A 13,604-nucleotide genomic window follows, 5' to 3' on the forward strand; every position below is an offset into this window, starting at 1 on the left:
TGTTTTCCTACTCAGAAACAAATTCTTATATGTGAAGTAATTACATTATTCAAGTCTAATTATGGATTTTTAATTACTTTATTCTCTCAGTCTATTCATTTTGCCCCATTCCTTTTTCACTTTGTATTCTTTTTATTTTTCTTTTGTTAGAAAATCACAGTATGCATGTCTTCATTCATGGTAGATTTTGTAACATATTGCATTATGCGCACATAGGAAAATACATATATTTACTTCTCTTTGAACTTATATTATTCTTTTGCAAAGCATGCAACTCAACTGATGATAAGTTATTTCGAAATAATGTTTATTGATTATAATATCAGTTGTCATTTCTCGACTCGAAACACTGGCAAAGCATATTAAGCGACATTGTATCCTCTCCTCATGGTGAGACTCTATAAAAGTACACTCTCTGCCATTGTTTTCAAATATGAATGTCTTTCATTGGCTAAAGTCAATGTAGTACGCTTAAAATACCGGCAAATATTGTTTTACAAGTTCTAGCAGAATTAAACCTAAATGGAGTGGAATATAGTGCCTTAAGGTCTCACGGTATTACCGATATGGAAAATTAACAGCTATTCAAATGTGAAAGAACATAATATGGAACACAAACGGGTCTTGCTGGTAAAGACTGGTTCCTAATGAATGTAAAATTTAGTGACAAGAATATTGTGGGGGTTTACTTGATTCCGTACAGACAACAATATAGACAATATAGTAGTCGTTAATTCTCTACCTCTTCCTAGACTTGAATTTTGAAAAATGCATTACTGAAATTAACACTTCAAACCTCAATACGCAAAAAAAAAAAAACGATTTATAAATATTTGAAGAATACAAATTATTATTTGCCAAAACGTTAATATTAATATAGGTATTTTATCGATACCATAGAGCAGGGTAGACACTTAACTAAAAGTAGTTATTATTTTAGACGTGCTAGATAGTACACTTTGTATTGTGCAAACAATCAGGGAATATTTAAAAGCGTTTTAACTCTCTGTTGTCTTAAACTAAGTAAGCGAAATAGCTTCAACTACAACAATATGATTTCTTCACCGCGATGTTTGCGGTAAACAATAGTTAAAATCAATTAGTATATTAGTTATAGCTACTATGTAGCAATAAGTGTAATATTTCAGACGATATTGTACCCAAACATATCTCAGTGATATATGTCATGCTAATAAAATGTATACATTTTTCAAGATGGTTCCAGTCATGTTGTGTCAGCTCCGGATTATATATCAAGCGTCGCAAAATATTTATATATAAGAAAAAGACGCTAATGATAGGAAAATTAATGCAATATCAGATTTGTATTGTGACATGAATGAAATAAAGACATCTCTAAACAATCACAATATTTTACAATAAACGAGGATAATATGCACAATGTTGCATATATAAAATCACTGATAATGACTATAGCAATGGTGAGAAAAAGTTGGAAACTGGACTGACAAACGATAACAACTATCTTGCGCAGCTACAAAAGAAGAATGTCTTTAAAGACGTGAATCAAAAGGTAGTCAATAATGGTAATATACTAACAATTATAATTATATATCATTACATATAATAAATTATTACTTGATTTTGGTTGAAAAAATTCATGATTGAGCAACTCCCAAATATGAAATATCTGAAATATCTGATGGGAGAGAAATAGTCAAAGTACAATCTCCGTTGTGTAGATGGTTATATTTTCCAGTGTGATAAAAATGTCAAACAAATAAATGAAGATATTCAGGTTATATAACTAAGTATAACTTAATTCTTAGAAACAAAAAAATAATTACTTTAAAAATAACCAAAACGAGGCATTGTGCATAGCAAAGTGATATCATTATTTGCATACTTCATAAACAACATTATTCCATGGTACCCTCAGGAGTGGAAGATATGGCATAGTTCTAGTGTCATTTTGTACTCTTCTAAAACTGTCAGCTTCAGAAAACTTGCCATTCTATATACCTCTAATTTGCATATTTCAACTATTTGTTGTCTATTTGTCTATGTCTTTGTACCAAAAATTCGATTAATCAATAACTCTGCAGGTCCCACTATATCACACCACGACGCATATATTTCATACATTGCAACCTCACACTTGTTTTTAATCAGACAGACTTTGTGTGAAGACGACTGCTTGATGCCCGCTAAAACTAGTTGACCGTAGATAGTTGTTTCAATATGGTTAATAATTTGTCGGCCAGAGAAGTGGCTTTCCGAAAAAACACAATATAAAAAACGCATAATGGAAGGACCTCTGCCAATGTTCCAGCTTAACCAAAGCATAGAACAAGCAACTCAAAATGGTAGCGATTCTGAACATCACTTATATACTCATCTAGCTGGCATTTCAAGACAAACGTGTGCATCATGATATGTATTATGCTACCTCCAGTCAATACATAATCAGTACAGTTATCAAGGAAAGGCGCAAATTTTATAAATGTGTAAAACTTGGAGTGGACTGTGACGTGGTGGTAGGCAAACCTTTGTATTCTTGGATACTGGCACGACTCACGCAATGTAATAATTCAAATTGCACCTTCACAGTCTATAATGTAAACGTATATCAAGGAAACCAAGGGATTATTGTGACTTTTGCCGTTACAAAGCAGTATCTATACCTTCCGAATCGTATTCGATGCGTTGCTTTAACGGCATTATCGAAGACGTAAATATATTGAACTATATGCCTTATATAAAAGAACGGGACATCAAAAACAAACCAATTTTACAACCGATTTCCGTGGTTATGATCCACGAAAATTTGATATAACCAAAACATTTCGAATCAGAAGATGAAAATTAAAATAAATGTGTGAGCTCCCTTATCCTGGTATATATCATACCAATATTATATCGAGTGGACTAACATTGCTACTTTGATAAATCTGCATATCTTCATTCTGTATTTGTTATGAATTCAATGGTAATCAGTGCTGATCATTTCAAATTTCTTGTTATTTCCACGTACAGAGTGATCATTATTTTGTTCATTTGTGTGTTGCTGATATATTTCATATGCTAGAGTGTAGGCGTGTGAGAGATGAGATAGATACAATAAATACAATTTAGACCAATTCCATATATACGTCGTGGCCGACATTCGCATAAATAACAACCTTGAAAGGAGTGCACAGTTCACGGTTTGTAAAATAAATATTAAAAAACACGGCACGAATAACAAGATACAAAGTTTTATTTGTTAAATAATTATTTGCCGTTATATTATATAATTTATCCTGTTACTGGATCATACGTGAAGTGACACTTTCGAAGGGAAATAAAGTCGAGCCTTTCAATATATCATCAAAACATGCTACACTATAAAATCATTATGTTTCTAAAAATGCTCTGTATATTTTTTCTCCGTCTCTTACACTTTATATGTTCCAATTAGCCATTATTTATTTTTAAATTGTCTTAATATTCCCGATATACTCCGTTTGTATTTTCGTACTCTACATATTTTATTATTTACTTATTATATCTGCATCATAATAATTTATGCATTGTTCTATTTTGTTTGAAGTGGTATTTTTGCACACAAGTTATCGTTGGAACGTTTTTTGGTTATAATCACAACTAACACTTTTTCGACTTGATTCAAAACTTTATATGTCCCGTATACCGTTGCATAATCATATGATTACACCCTTTATTTAACTTTTCTCTCTTTCTTTCTTTCTCCTAGACCTACATGTGAAGCTTTATTGTTCAAATTTGTGCAGGCTTTTTTCCTTATACCATGACACATTCACTCTAATTACTTGCTTCATGTACCTCTATCTCTCATCTTCTTAAATTTTCGAATATGTGCACGCTAAGCACATTTTGTATACTGTATGTAATAACAATAAGGACATTTTAAAGTCCAACGACGATTTTAAAAGTAATATTAAAATATGTGGTCATTGTTCCTTGTTCACTTTATTTATTTCTGTCCTGCTTATATCTCCCTCAGTGTGTGCATATTTTAAATAGTTGTAACGGCTGATAGATAAAATATACACCAGTAGTATAACGTAAATATATACAGAAGTCTGTTACGTGAAGCCACACTTTCTAAATATCACATTATATAAATTTGTTTTAACTTAGACATAGTTACTGGTTCAAAACTAATGTCATATCAAGTTTGTATCTACTTTTCTTATCACATATATATTATACCTAGACATATTTTGCATCACAGCTACTTTAATAACCTTGTAACCTTGGATAAGATTTCTTTTATAACAACAATGCATTCATAACACTTAATATAATAGGTTTTTATTTGTTGCATAATAATGGTCCAGTCAGAAAGTTTTTAATGATGTTCACAATGTTCATTGGAAATACAAGCAATCTCTTTGACGAGTTGTTTAAAATGATGCAGCCCTGTTGAGATTGAATTATATTGTGCATAGTTCACACCGTATGATATGGACAAGGTCATTTCATGTAATCTCTAAAGTTTCTTGAGCAAACTGGCCAAAAGAGGGAAGCTTAGAAACGACAAATTTACAATGTTTACGTATTTAATAAAAAGAGCTCGATTTGATGGGAACAACCTAAGTATGTCATCGTTCCTTCTGTTAGATATGTGCAGTGTTCAAGTGGATAGAACGTTGGTTGCTTGTTGATGATGGTGATAAATGATCGACACAATGGAAACTTGTTTCAAATTGAGTTAGCTTTTTCCAAAGGAAAACTCAGCCACATATATGATAACCATTTTGAATGCTGATAAAACAGAAGTTGTACATTCGGAAATTCAGTTCAGATGAGCATCCATAGATCCTAAAATGTCTTTAAAGTTCGCTTTGTATAGTTTAATATGGTCTTGAGACATGAATACGTTATGTGTGTGAGAAAATAACTAAAACGTGCACAAGACATGAAAATATGTAATCAGATTATGTTTGTGTTCATATTGATTTCATACATGATTTTCATTTATTCTGTGTTTTGTGTATAATATGTATATCATATATTTTCACACAGATAACATGTAGTATTCACCACATTTGTACAGTAAATTATATCGATTTGGTTATTGTTTTATAGCTAAATGACGCTGATGTTTCCTCGTTGTCGAAAAAAGAGTTGATATATCAGAGCATTTGGAATCAAAGTAAGTATCAGTAAAACTAAATTGTTGAGTTGGCAAAGACAGCAACAAAATCCACTTCAAATATATTTTTCACAATACAGCATATAAGGCTGTACAGTTTTAAAAATTAAATTTGGCTTAAGTGTTAATATGTATCTCATAAATATTTGCCAGGTCGTATTTCACTGTCATTACTGGCACGATAATCTTTAATGAATATGCTAGTTTGATAGTAAAAGTGGTTAGTTATTCGATACTACCATCAGGTCGAACGTATAGCTTACGTTATTCCAACGAACAAATTTTGCCTAGCATATATCCGGTGTGAGAAAATCTGCAAATACACTGATCTTTGCTACAGATTATCTACATAAAATCTTAATAAGCAAATGCTGGTGGTGATAGGAAAAGCACTGTTCAATGTGCATTATATAATTTCGCGGTATACGTTGCAAATGAAGATACATTTAATTGGAAAACGTCAAACTTTTATGGTGTGGAATAATTTGCTACATTTATTTTACTCCAATGAGCTAACGCACTGGATATGACTAATAAATGCTTAGAACGTTATACTATCAATATCAACTTAATTTCGGATAAGATTTCCATAAAATATGCACTGATATGTCAATATAATAAATATATAACACAAACTGTACCACACAAAAACACAAAACATGATGTGTCGCATTTATTATAAAAAGTAAAAGGTAATTATCAGAGGAATACGTATGAGAGAAAAATAGTAAGAGATAGTCAAAAAGACGGTTTGTTGAGCACCATACAATTGCTTTTTTATTGTAACATGCTTTTGACACTGATTACTATTACACATTATATGCGAATTTAGGCACATTATAGTTGTGATACGTTTGACACCGAGTACAATAACAAAGATTATCCTAATTTAAGAACATTACAAGGATGAGGCTTTTGAGACTGGGTATTAAAATGTTGGAATTTCTCTGGTCATAACTCTGACTTAAATGTCTGGCTCCAGCATGCGGTCTCTAACATTAAAACCACGGAACGTTAGAAGAGTGGTTGGATCAGGGATATGCAATGTATTGTCTTTTTCATTTATGTCACACGTAATTACAATACAGTCTTTCAACTCCATATTTATCCAGCCTGTATTTAAGTGATTCAGTATACACTTTTCACACTATATCAGATCTATAGTCATTGTATATCCCCACTGTATAACAGTTAAATCTGGAATTAATTTGATCACGAAAGGCTTCTCATACTCTTCGTGATATAACATATATTTGTTACGTTCTGACGCCTCTTAATTAGTGTACGAGAAACTTACACCATGATGCCAACTCCATGACAGTATACTATAAACTTCACTGGGAATTTATGATTTGAAAGCTCTGTTATTCGCCATATTTTCAAAGTTAATATTAATCCACTGAACATTAGTCGATAAAGATATAACTTTTAAACCTATTAGTACATATGCATATATACAATATTAGGTGAAAGCTTCAGTAACTAAGGAGCTCGAAGTGATGTAGTTTCATCATATATTGTTCACCAGTGTGAATACAGTGTGCGTTTCATTCTTTAAACTTTAGACATATCATAGATATGTAAATACGCGCATTCATTAAAGCGTTTCACTTACAAAAACTGGGTCATATTATCAGATAATCTAGCCCTCAGTCTCACTGCAAATTATTTGTTGGAACCTCAGCTGTTTCGATTAGGTTCCGACGTTGAGTACCATATTGGTAAATTAAAACCACGATCACCCATGTATATGCTATCGGAACGTGATCAAATCTTTCCAAAGCTGCATTTTCAGCAACATACTTGAAGACATTTCTGCTATCCCAAGTACACTTTCTAACATGGTTTTCCTGTCTTATACCAGCTAGTTATTGGAAATCAAGGATCATGAATTATAGCGCAGGTTTAGAGAGAAGACGAAGATAATAAGGGAAGACACGTATTTTATATCATTGCAGGACTAACAAGGCAAGATTTTCTGCGTTATTGCAAGCTACGTAGAGAAAAACGTTTTCCACTGATTTGGAGTTCAAGTACATGTTTGAATCAGCATTACAAGAGAAGAAACAATACTACTAAATATGAATATATTCCGAGATTTTTGTAACTGTGCTTGGTTAGTTTTCTACATTGAGACTTTAATCTTAGTCTGCTAATATTACTTTGATGCACTGATGTCAGTATGTTAAGTATCAGGCAGGTGCCTCTCTGCTAATGTTACTTTGATGTATTGATGTCAGTATATTTATTATCAGGCAGCTGCCTCTCTGCTAATGTTACTCTGATGCATTGATGTCAGTATATTTACTATCAGGCAGGTGCCTCTCTGCTAAGGTCAATAAACCATATATATATATAAAGAGAGAGAGACAGAGAAAGTCATTCCCACAACATGATATTTGTACGAATGGTGAGATTTTCATAGTAGGCTGTTTCAGTGTAAATCCCTAACGAGTAGCTGATACAAGAGGTTTTCATATACAGGAGTAAAACATCGATCAAATACAGACAGGCAGACAGAGAGGCAAAATAAAGTTAGTAAAAAAATAAAGAACTATTTTAGTACTGGAATTAGACGAATAAAATTATATTATCGATCAATATGCAATTTGACCCGACGTTTGACACGTTTTGTCGCTTAAGTCATTAAAGCCACTTTACACACGGGACATGCAGAGTTTGGACTATGCATTCACTTCCATTATTGTTGTTCTTCTGCTTTCATCAAGATCTAATTCGTGCCATCATGCGTCAATCAATACACTGTGTCCATATCTATAAATCTTCACCTAGTGGTAGGAATATTTTCTCATATAGTAATGTTGATTATTTGTTGCATTGAATTAGTAGATATTAACAGGAATGTTGCCACACTGGGGAAAATATAGAGTAAATAAATTAGTAAAAAGTATATTAAGAACTACTACAATGTACCGACGTGGTTATATTAATTTGCGGAGCATACTGACAATATATAATCCAAGTCATGGTGAAAAACAAAACTTCCTTAACTTTGATTTCAGAAGTCTTCTGGTGAATTTGGGGCATAAATGAAGAAGCAATTGTTTAAAAATTTATAAAATAACCTTGAGGTACCAGAGGCTGATCAAATGCACAGTGAGCAAAGATGCACGATGTAAGCTGTGACGAAGAAAAATAGACCGATAATTGTATACAATTTAAAAACCGGTATACTATATAACTAATAGTGCGAACAATTCTAACAAGTTTTTCTAGAGAAGTTGTTACCGAAAACCTTACTTCACGTGTTTCTTTTGCCCGGAATAGAGTAAACCCCGCTTCACCGTTCCAGTTTCTTACTGATGCGAGAAATATTAGTCAGATAGCTATGCTAAACTATGACAAATGTATTATTGACGATAGTGCATATAAATTTGATTCACGTTTGAATGGCTTAATGCGTGTCAATAAAGCACGTGTCTTGCATAAATTATCAGTTGAATCAAGACGCGAGATTGCTTATCAAGATCACACCAACAAATATGTATGGTTTTCATTAGGCGAAATTCAACAGGAATATAATTTGGTTTTTGTTTGCCTGTAAATCCCGATAACAGAATTCGGGTTATATTCTGCCACACACCCACGTTAATTATTCTAACAAGAAATATATGTCGTAAAAATTTCAAAAAAATTCCAAAAAGTTGTAGATATATTTGTGAATGAATGTGGTAAGATAATAAAGCTTTGACTAAAATAAATTAATTTGTTGGTTCTCTTCATTTGTCTGGTTAAATGTCTGCATGGTTATTCTATCATTACAGTGTTACAGTTATTAGGATGCATTACAAAGGCGTCCCTATATCTATTCTCACACAGTCTATGAATGTTTATATGCTCGCTTAATCTACATTATTGAGCTTATCTCACCACAATTTTATTTTTTGTACGAATTGTGTTTTTATTACTTATCATAGATTAGATACTAATATAGCTAGTATAACTTTTATTACCTCTTAAATTTAATTTTATCTCGCCCAGTACACTGTAAAACGTTATTCGAATCATCTTTAAATTTTTTGCTTGCATGGATTCACATACGTGAATTATTTTTGCCACTTATATAAAATAATAATTACTTTAGAATTGTTATTGTAGCAGCACAATCAGTTTCTTTCGGGCATTCATTATTATTTATGTAATAAAATTCAAAGCTTCAAACAATCAACGCTTTTGTATTAATCAGCACAGAAATGCATGCTATACTTTATTATATCTATGACATTCTTATCATGATTTAAATGCAGTGCTGCATACCACCAACTGCCGTCTATTTTCTTACCCATTTGAAATATTAGGATGGAACGAGTGTGATACTAATGTCCTCAGGCATTTTCCCACTACCAGATTAATATTTTTGAACATTTTGTCGAATCCGCAGTGCAAACGAATAGGTAAAACCATATGGATAGCTTATAATTCACACCTACAGCAATGATATTTTCCAGACAAACATCACCTGATGCTCCACAATAAACTAAGTATATTTTTGTAATGTAAATACACCCCATGACATTTTCAACTATGTCTACTTATGTAATGTCATGAAGCACGTTCATCGTTAATGTAAAATCATACCCTACACTGAAAGAAATAATACATACTCCGTATTGTTGGACGGTTTGTAAAAAACACATAAATACATATGACTATTACAATGCTCTTTGTATTATCGCTTAGGACAATTAATTAATATACTCTCTATTGACTAGTAATATTCTTCGCACTCGCAAATACCAAGCAATTCTTCTTACCAACGCTAAATTGCTACCATTGATATTTACATTTTTGTTCATATTGTCACAGTCTTAGCTACATTATATAGCTTTTCGTATGAAAATAGCTCCTCCTCTTGATATACGCATAACAATTAAATCCCCTTATGTCTACAAATGTATGCACCACTTTCGTTATTAAAGTACATATATGATTATGCAAAAGATCTCCTCCAAGAAATTAGAAAAATACTCTTTATTAAAGATAAACTTGTATTTCGAGTAACTGTCACACCGATTAGCTTTTTGGTCGTTTCATATGTATCTCTTTGCAGACAGCCAAGAATGTCAACTCATACTTTTGACATGTTAATGTGTTACTGGTTTAAACTAGCGACATATCTATTGATCTGTTTCATTACTTATTATATCCACCAATCCAGTTTTGAAATAAATCTACCCATATCCTTGAGTTAATTGCAGCTACATAAGAGCCTTGTACTTGAAAAGAGCCGACTGATGTGTTTCGCTAGTGTAAAGACGGTTCATCGAATGAAACAGTCTTGATAATCAATGATAACGGATAAAGTGGTTACCACAGTGATCATCAATTATCAACATGCAAACATATGATAAGCAACGGCAAGAACAAATTTACCATATGTAATAACATCAGCTCGCACAACGAAGACAGAGACTAAGCGTAATATAAAATGAAGTTAACACAACTAACATATAAAAAAGAGCCTTGGAAAGGTTAACAATTCCTATTAATGCATAATTCTTATATCAAGGATTCATTTAGACAGATGTTCGTAATAGAACATTCATGTGCCATCTGATACATACAACTTACACTTTTCTTTAGCGTCGATAATGATCTTGAATCTCACTTTCGCCGAGTTGATTTATCGTTATAATCTTTCTGACATCAGTAGCACCCTTTAGCAACACAATACATGCTACATCATTTATATGTCTTATCTGATAAAAGCAAACCATAAAGACCCATTTAAACTAGAAAATAGCTTTATGTTCCATTTCTAAATTAATCCCTTTGTCGTTATATTATATAATTTATATTACTGCTATCTATTCTTCGAATTGAAACTTAAAAATGAAAATAACGAGTCTTTCACTATCTTGTCAAAGCAAACTACAGTATATAGTCATAATATGGTTCTAAACAAGCCCTGTATATTGCTTCTGTCTCTTGATCTGTATCGTTCTCGCTTATTTAGCATTTACTTTTTAATTGTCTTAATAAACCCGACATACGCCACTTCTATTTTTATAATCTATGTAGTGTATTATATATTTATTATATTTGCATAACAACAATTTATATATTGTTTTGTTTTTGTAAACATGTACGTTTGGCTCAATAATTATTTTTGGAATGTTTCCTGATTATAAAAAACAAGCATTCTGTAGATTTGATTCAACAATATACATCCCGTATAATGTGGCATAATCACTAAGACTACACACATTATTAAACTCCCCCGTCTCTCTGTCTTTCTCTCTCTGTCTTGCAGTTATATTTGATGCTTATTATTTTAATATGTGCAAGCTTTTTCCCATATACAATTGCATAATCGCTGTGATTCCATGCTTCATTTATCTGTCTCTCTCTATGTCTATCTCATAGTAAAATGTGACCTTCTTATTGTTTAAAAATGTGAAAGCCGAGTTCGTGTATTGTGGGCAATAACATCAGTGAGGTTTCCGAGAGAATAAAAATGCAATATATGATCAAGGTTTTCTTTTATGTTTGTCTGTTTCTTACTGTCCTGTTTATATTTCTCTGTATAATTTTGATAGAACGCCTGCTATATAAATCTTCATCAATGCGTTACATATTCGTGTACAGAAATCTTCCACATGAAGTCACACTTTGTAAATATTCCTTTCTACAAATATGTTTTAACATAAACCTATTTATGGATTCAATATTAATGTCATCTACAGTTAGTCTTTTTTTTCTTATCCGATATATATTCTGCATGGAGAAAGTTTGTATCCCAGTTACCTCAATCACCTAGTTTCCTTAAGTAAGATACACATATTTTATTGACAACACTTAATTTAAACAGTTTGTAAATGTTACATAATAATGGTCCAGTCTGAAAGTTTCCATTCATTTTCACGACGTCCAATGGAAATACTCACCATTTCCAAGATGAATGGCTTGAAATGAAGACACATGGTTGGAGTTGAATAATTTTTATTTATAACTACCATTGTACGAAATTTAACGGGAATTATTTAATATTTCAAACGTAAGTTCTTTAACTTGGTACTTTTATATAAGAATGTGATTGACGCTACGTTAACATACTATTGGGGTACCTAGTGTCCGAGTGTTCTAAGGGGCTCGCCTTTACCGATCACTGACATCTTATTTCTCTCCGGTTGGATTTGGGCCTCGTGTTGTTAATGTGTTTATATGTCAGAAAGCTTGAAGGTATCTTCGGGTGGGTCGGTGGTTCTTCACGGAATTTTACCGGGTTCTTCCACCACCATATATAATGGCCGCCATGTATGGCTAACACGTGCTGAAAATGGGTTACACCCAAAACAAAATACTACTGCCATAGTAATATATACCATAATAGGGTATATCTACATAGGCTTAACAATAGCGTGAAGTTTTACGTCAACACCTCAAAATGTATATTTTGGATGTTGAATAAAAACTGTTGCATAATGTGTAGCACCAAATAAAAAGTATAGCGTGTTCAATTATATATATATATATATATATATATATATATATATATATATATATATATATATATATATATATATATATATATGCTAATAATTTCCAATGCTTTTTGTGTTTAATGCTTTGTGTCAGATATTTACAATTATTATAATAACAATGGATCTCACGTAAAAATGCCCAGTGTAACTCATCGCAAAGAATGTATCTTAAGCATCGCGTTAGACCTACTGTCACTGATGGTTGCACGAAAATCTGTGTGTGTGTGTGTGTATGTGTGTATGATTTTGGAGTTTTAACGTAGCTTTGACAATTGTTTAGTCATATCGCTACGATGTCTGCAGTGTGACAGTTTATTGTGATGCCTATCACTGGGGCATTATACCGCAGACATGTAGCGTAATGTCCCACCCAATCACATTATCCTGAAAGCAGGCCCACCAGTGTTAACACTGACCTCCTATTGCTGAACGCCAAGAGAAGCAGCTGTATGTACCATTTTTTGGCAAGTCCTTGGTACAATTCGGCCGGGGATCGAACCCATGACCTTCCGCATCCGAGGCGGACGCTCTAACCAATAGGCCACCTGAGTGGTTTTGCACGGAAGAACATGCCTTCCTAAAAGCGTTGTGTTTAAAGAAAACCACACCGATGTAAGTAAGCGTCCATACACTGAGTATAGGAATCACATGCCAGCACTTTTTAAGGAATATTGTATCATGAATAATAATGATGATTATTTGTTTGATGATGGTGATAATTGGTCTAGGGAATGCCGACTTTCATCAAGACTGGTTTATCTGAAGAAATATGTGACATATATATATATATATAAGGTTGATTACTCTGAAATGTACCAAGGAAATGCGTGTGTGGGCTTGATAAAATGTATTTTGCATTTAAAAATGTATCATATTTTAGGGGAGAAAAACATTTATATCCTCTTTGATGGAATTTGCATGCGACCTAGCCAATCCATCTGTTAAATGTACGGACTTGG

This window comes from Sinohyriopsis cumingii, unplaced genomic scaffold (assembly GCF_028554795.1).
Source record: "Sinohyriopsis cumingii isolate HCF-2022 unplaced genomic scaffold, ASM2855479v2 utg000426l, whole genome shotgun sequence".
Lineage (NCBI taxonomy): Eukaryota > Metazoa > Mollusca > Bivalvia > Unionida > Unionidae > Sinohyriopsis > Sinohyriopsis cumingii.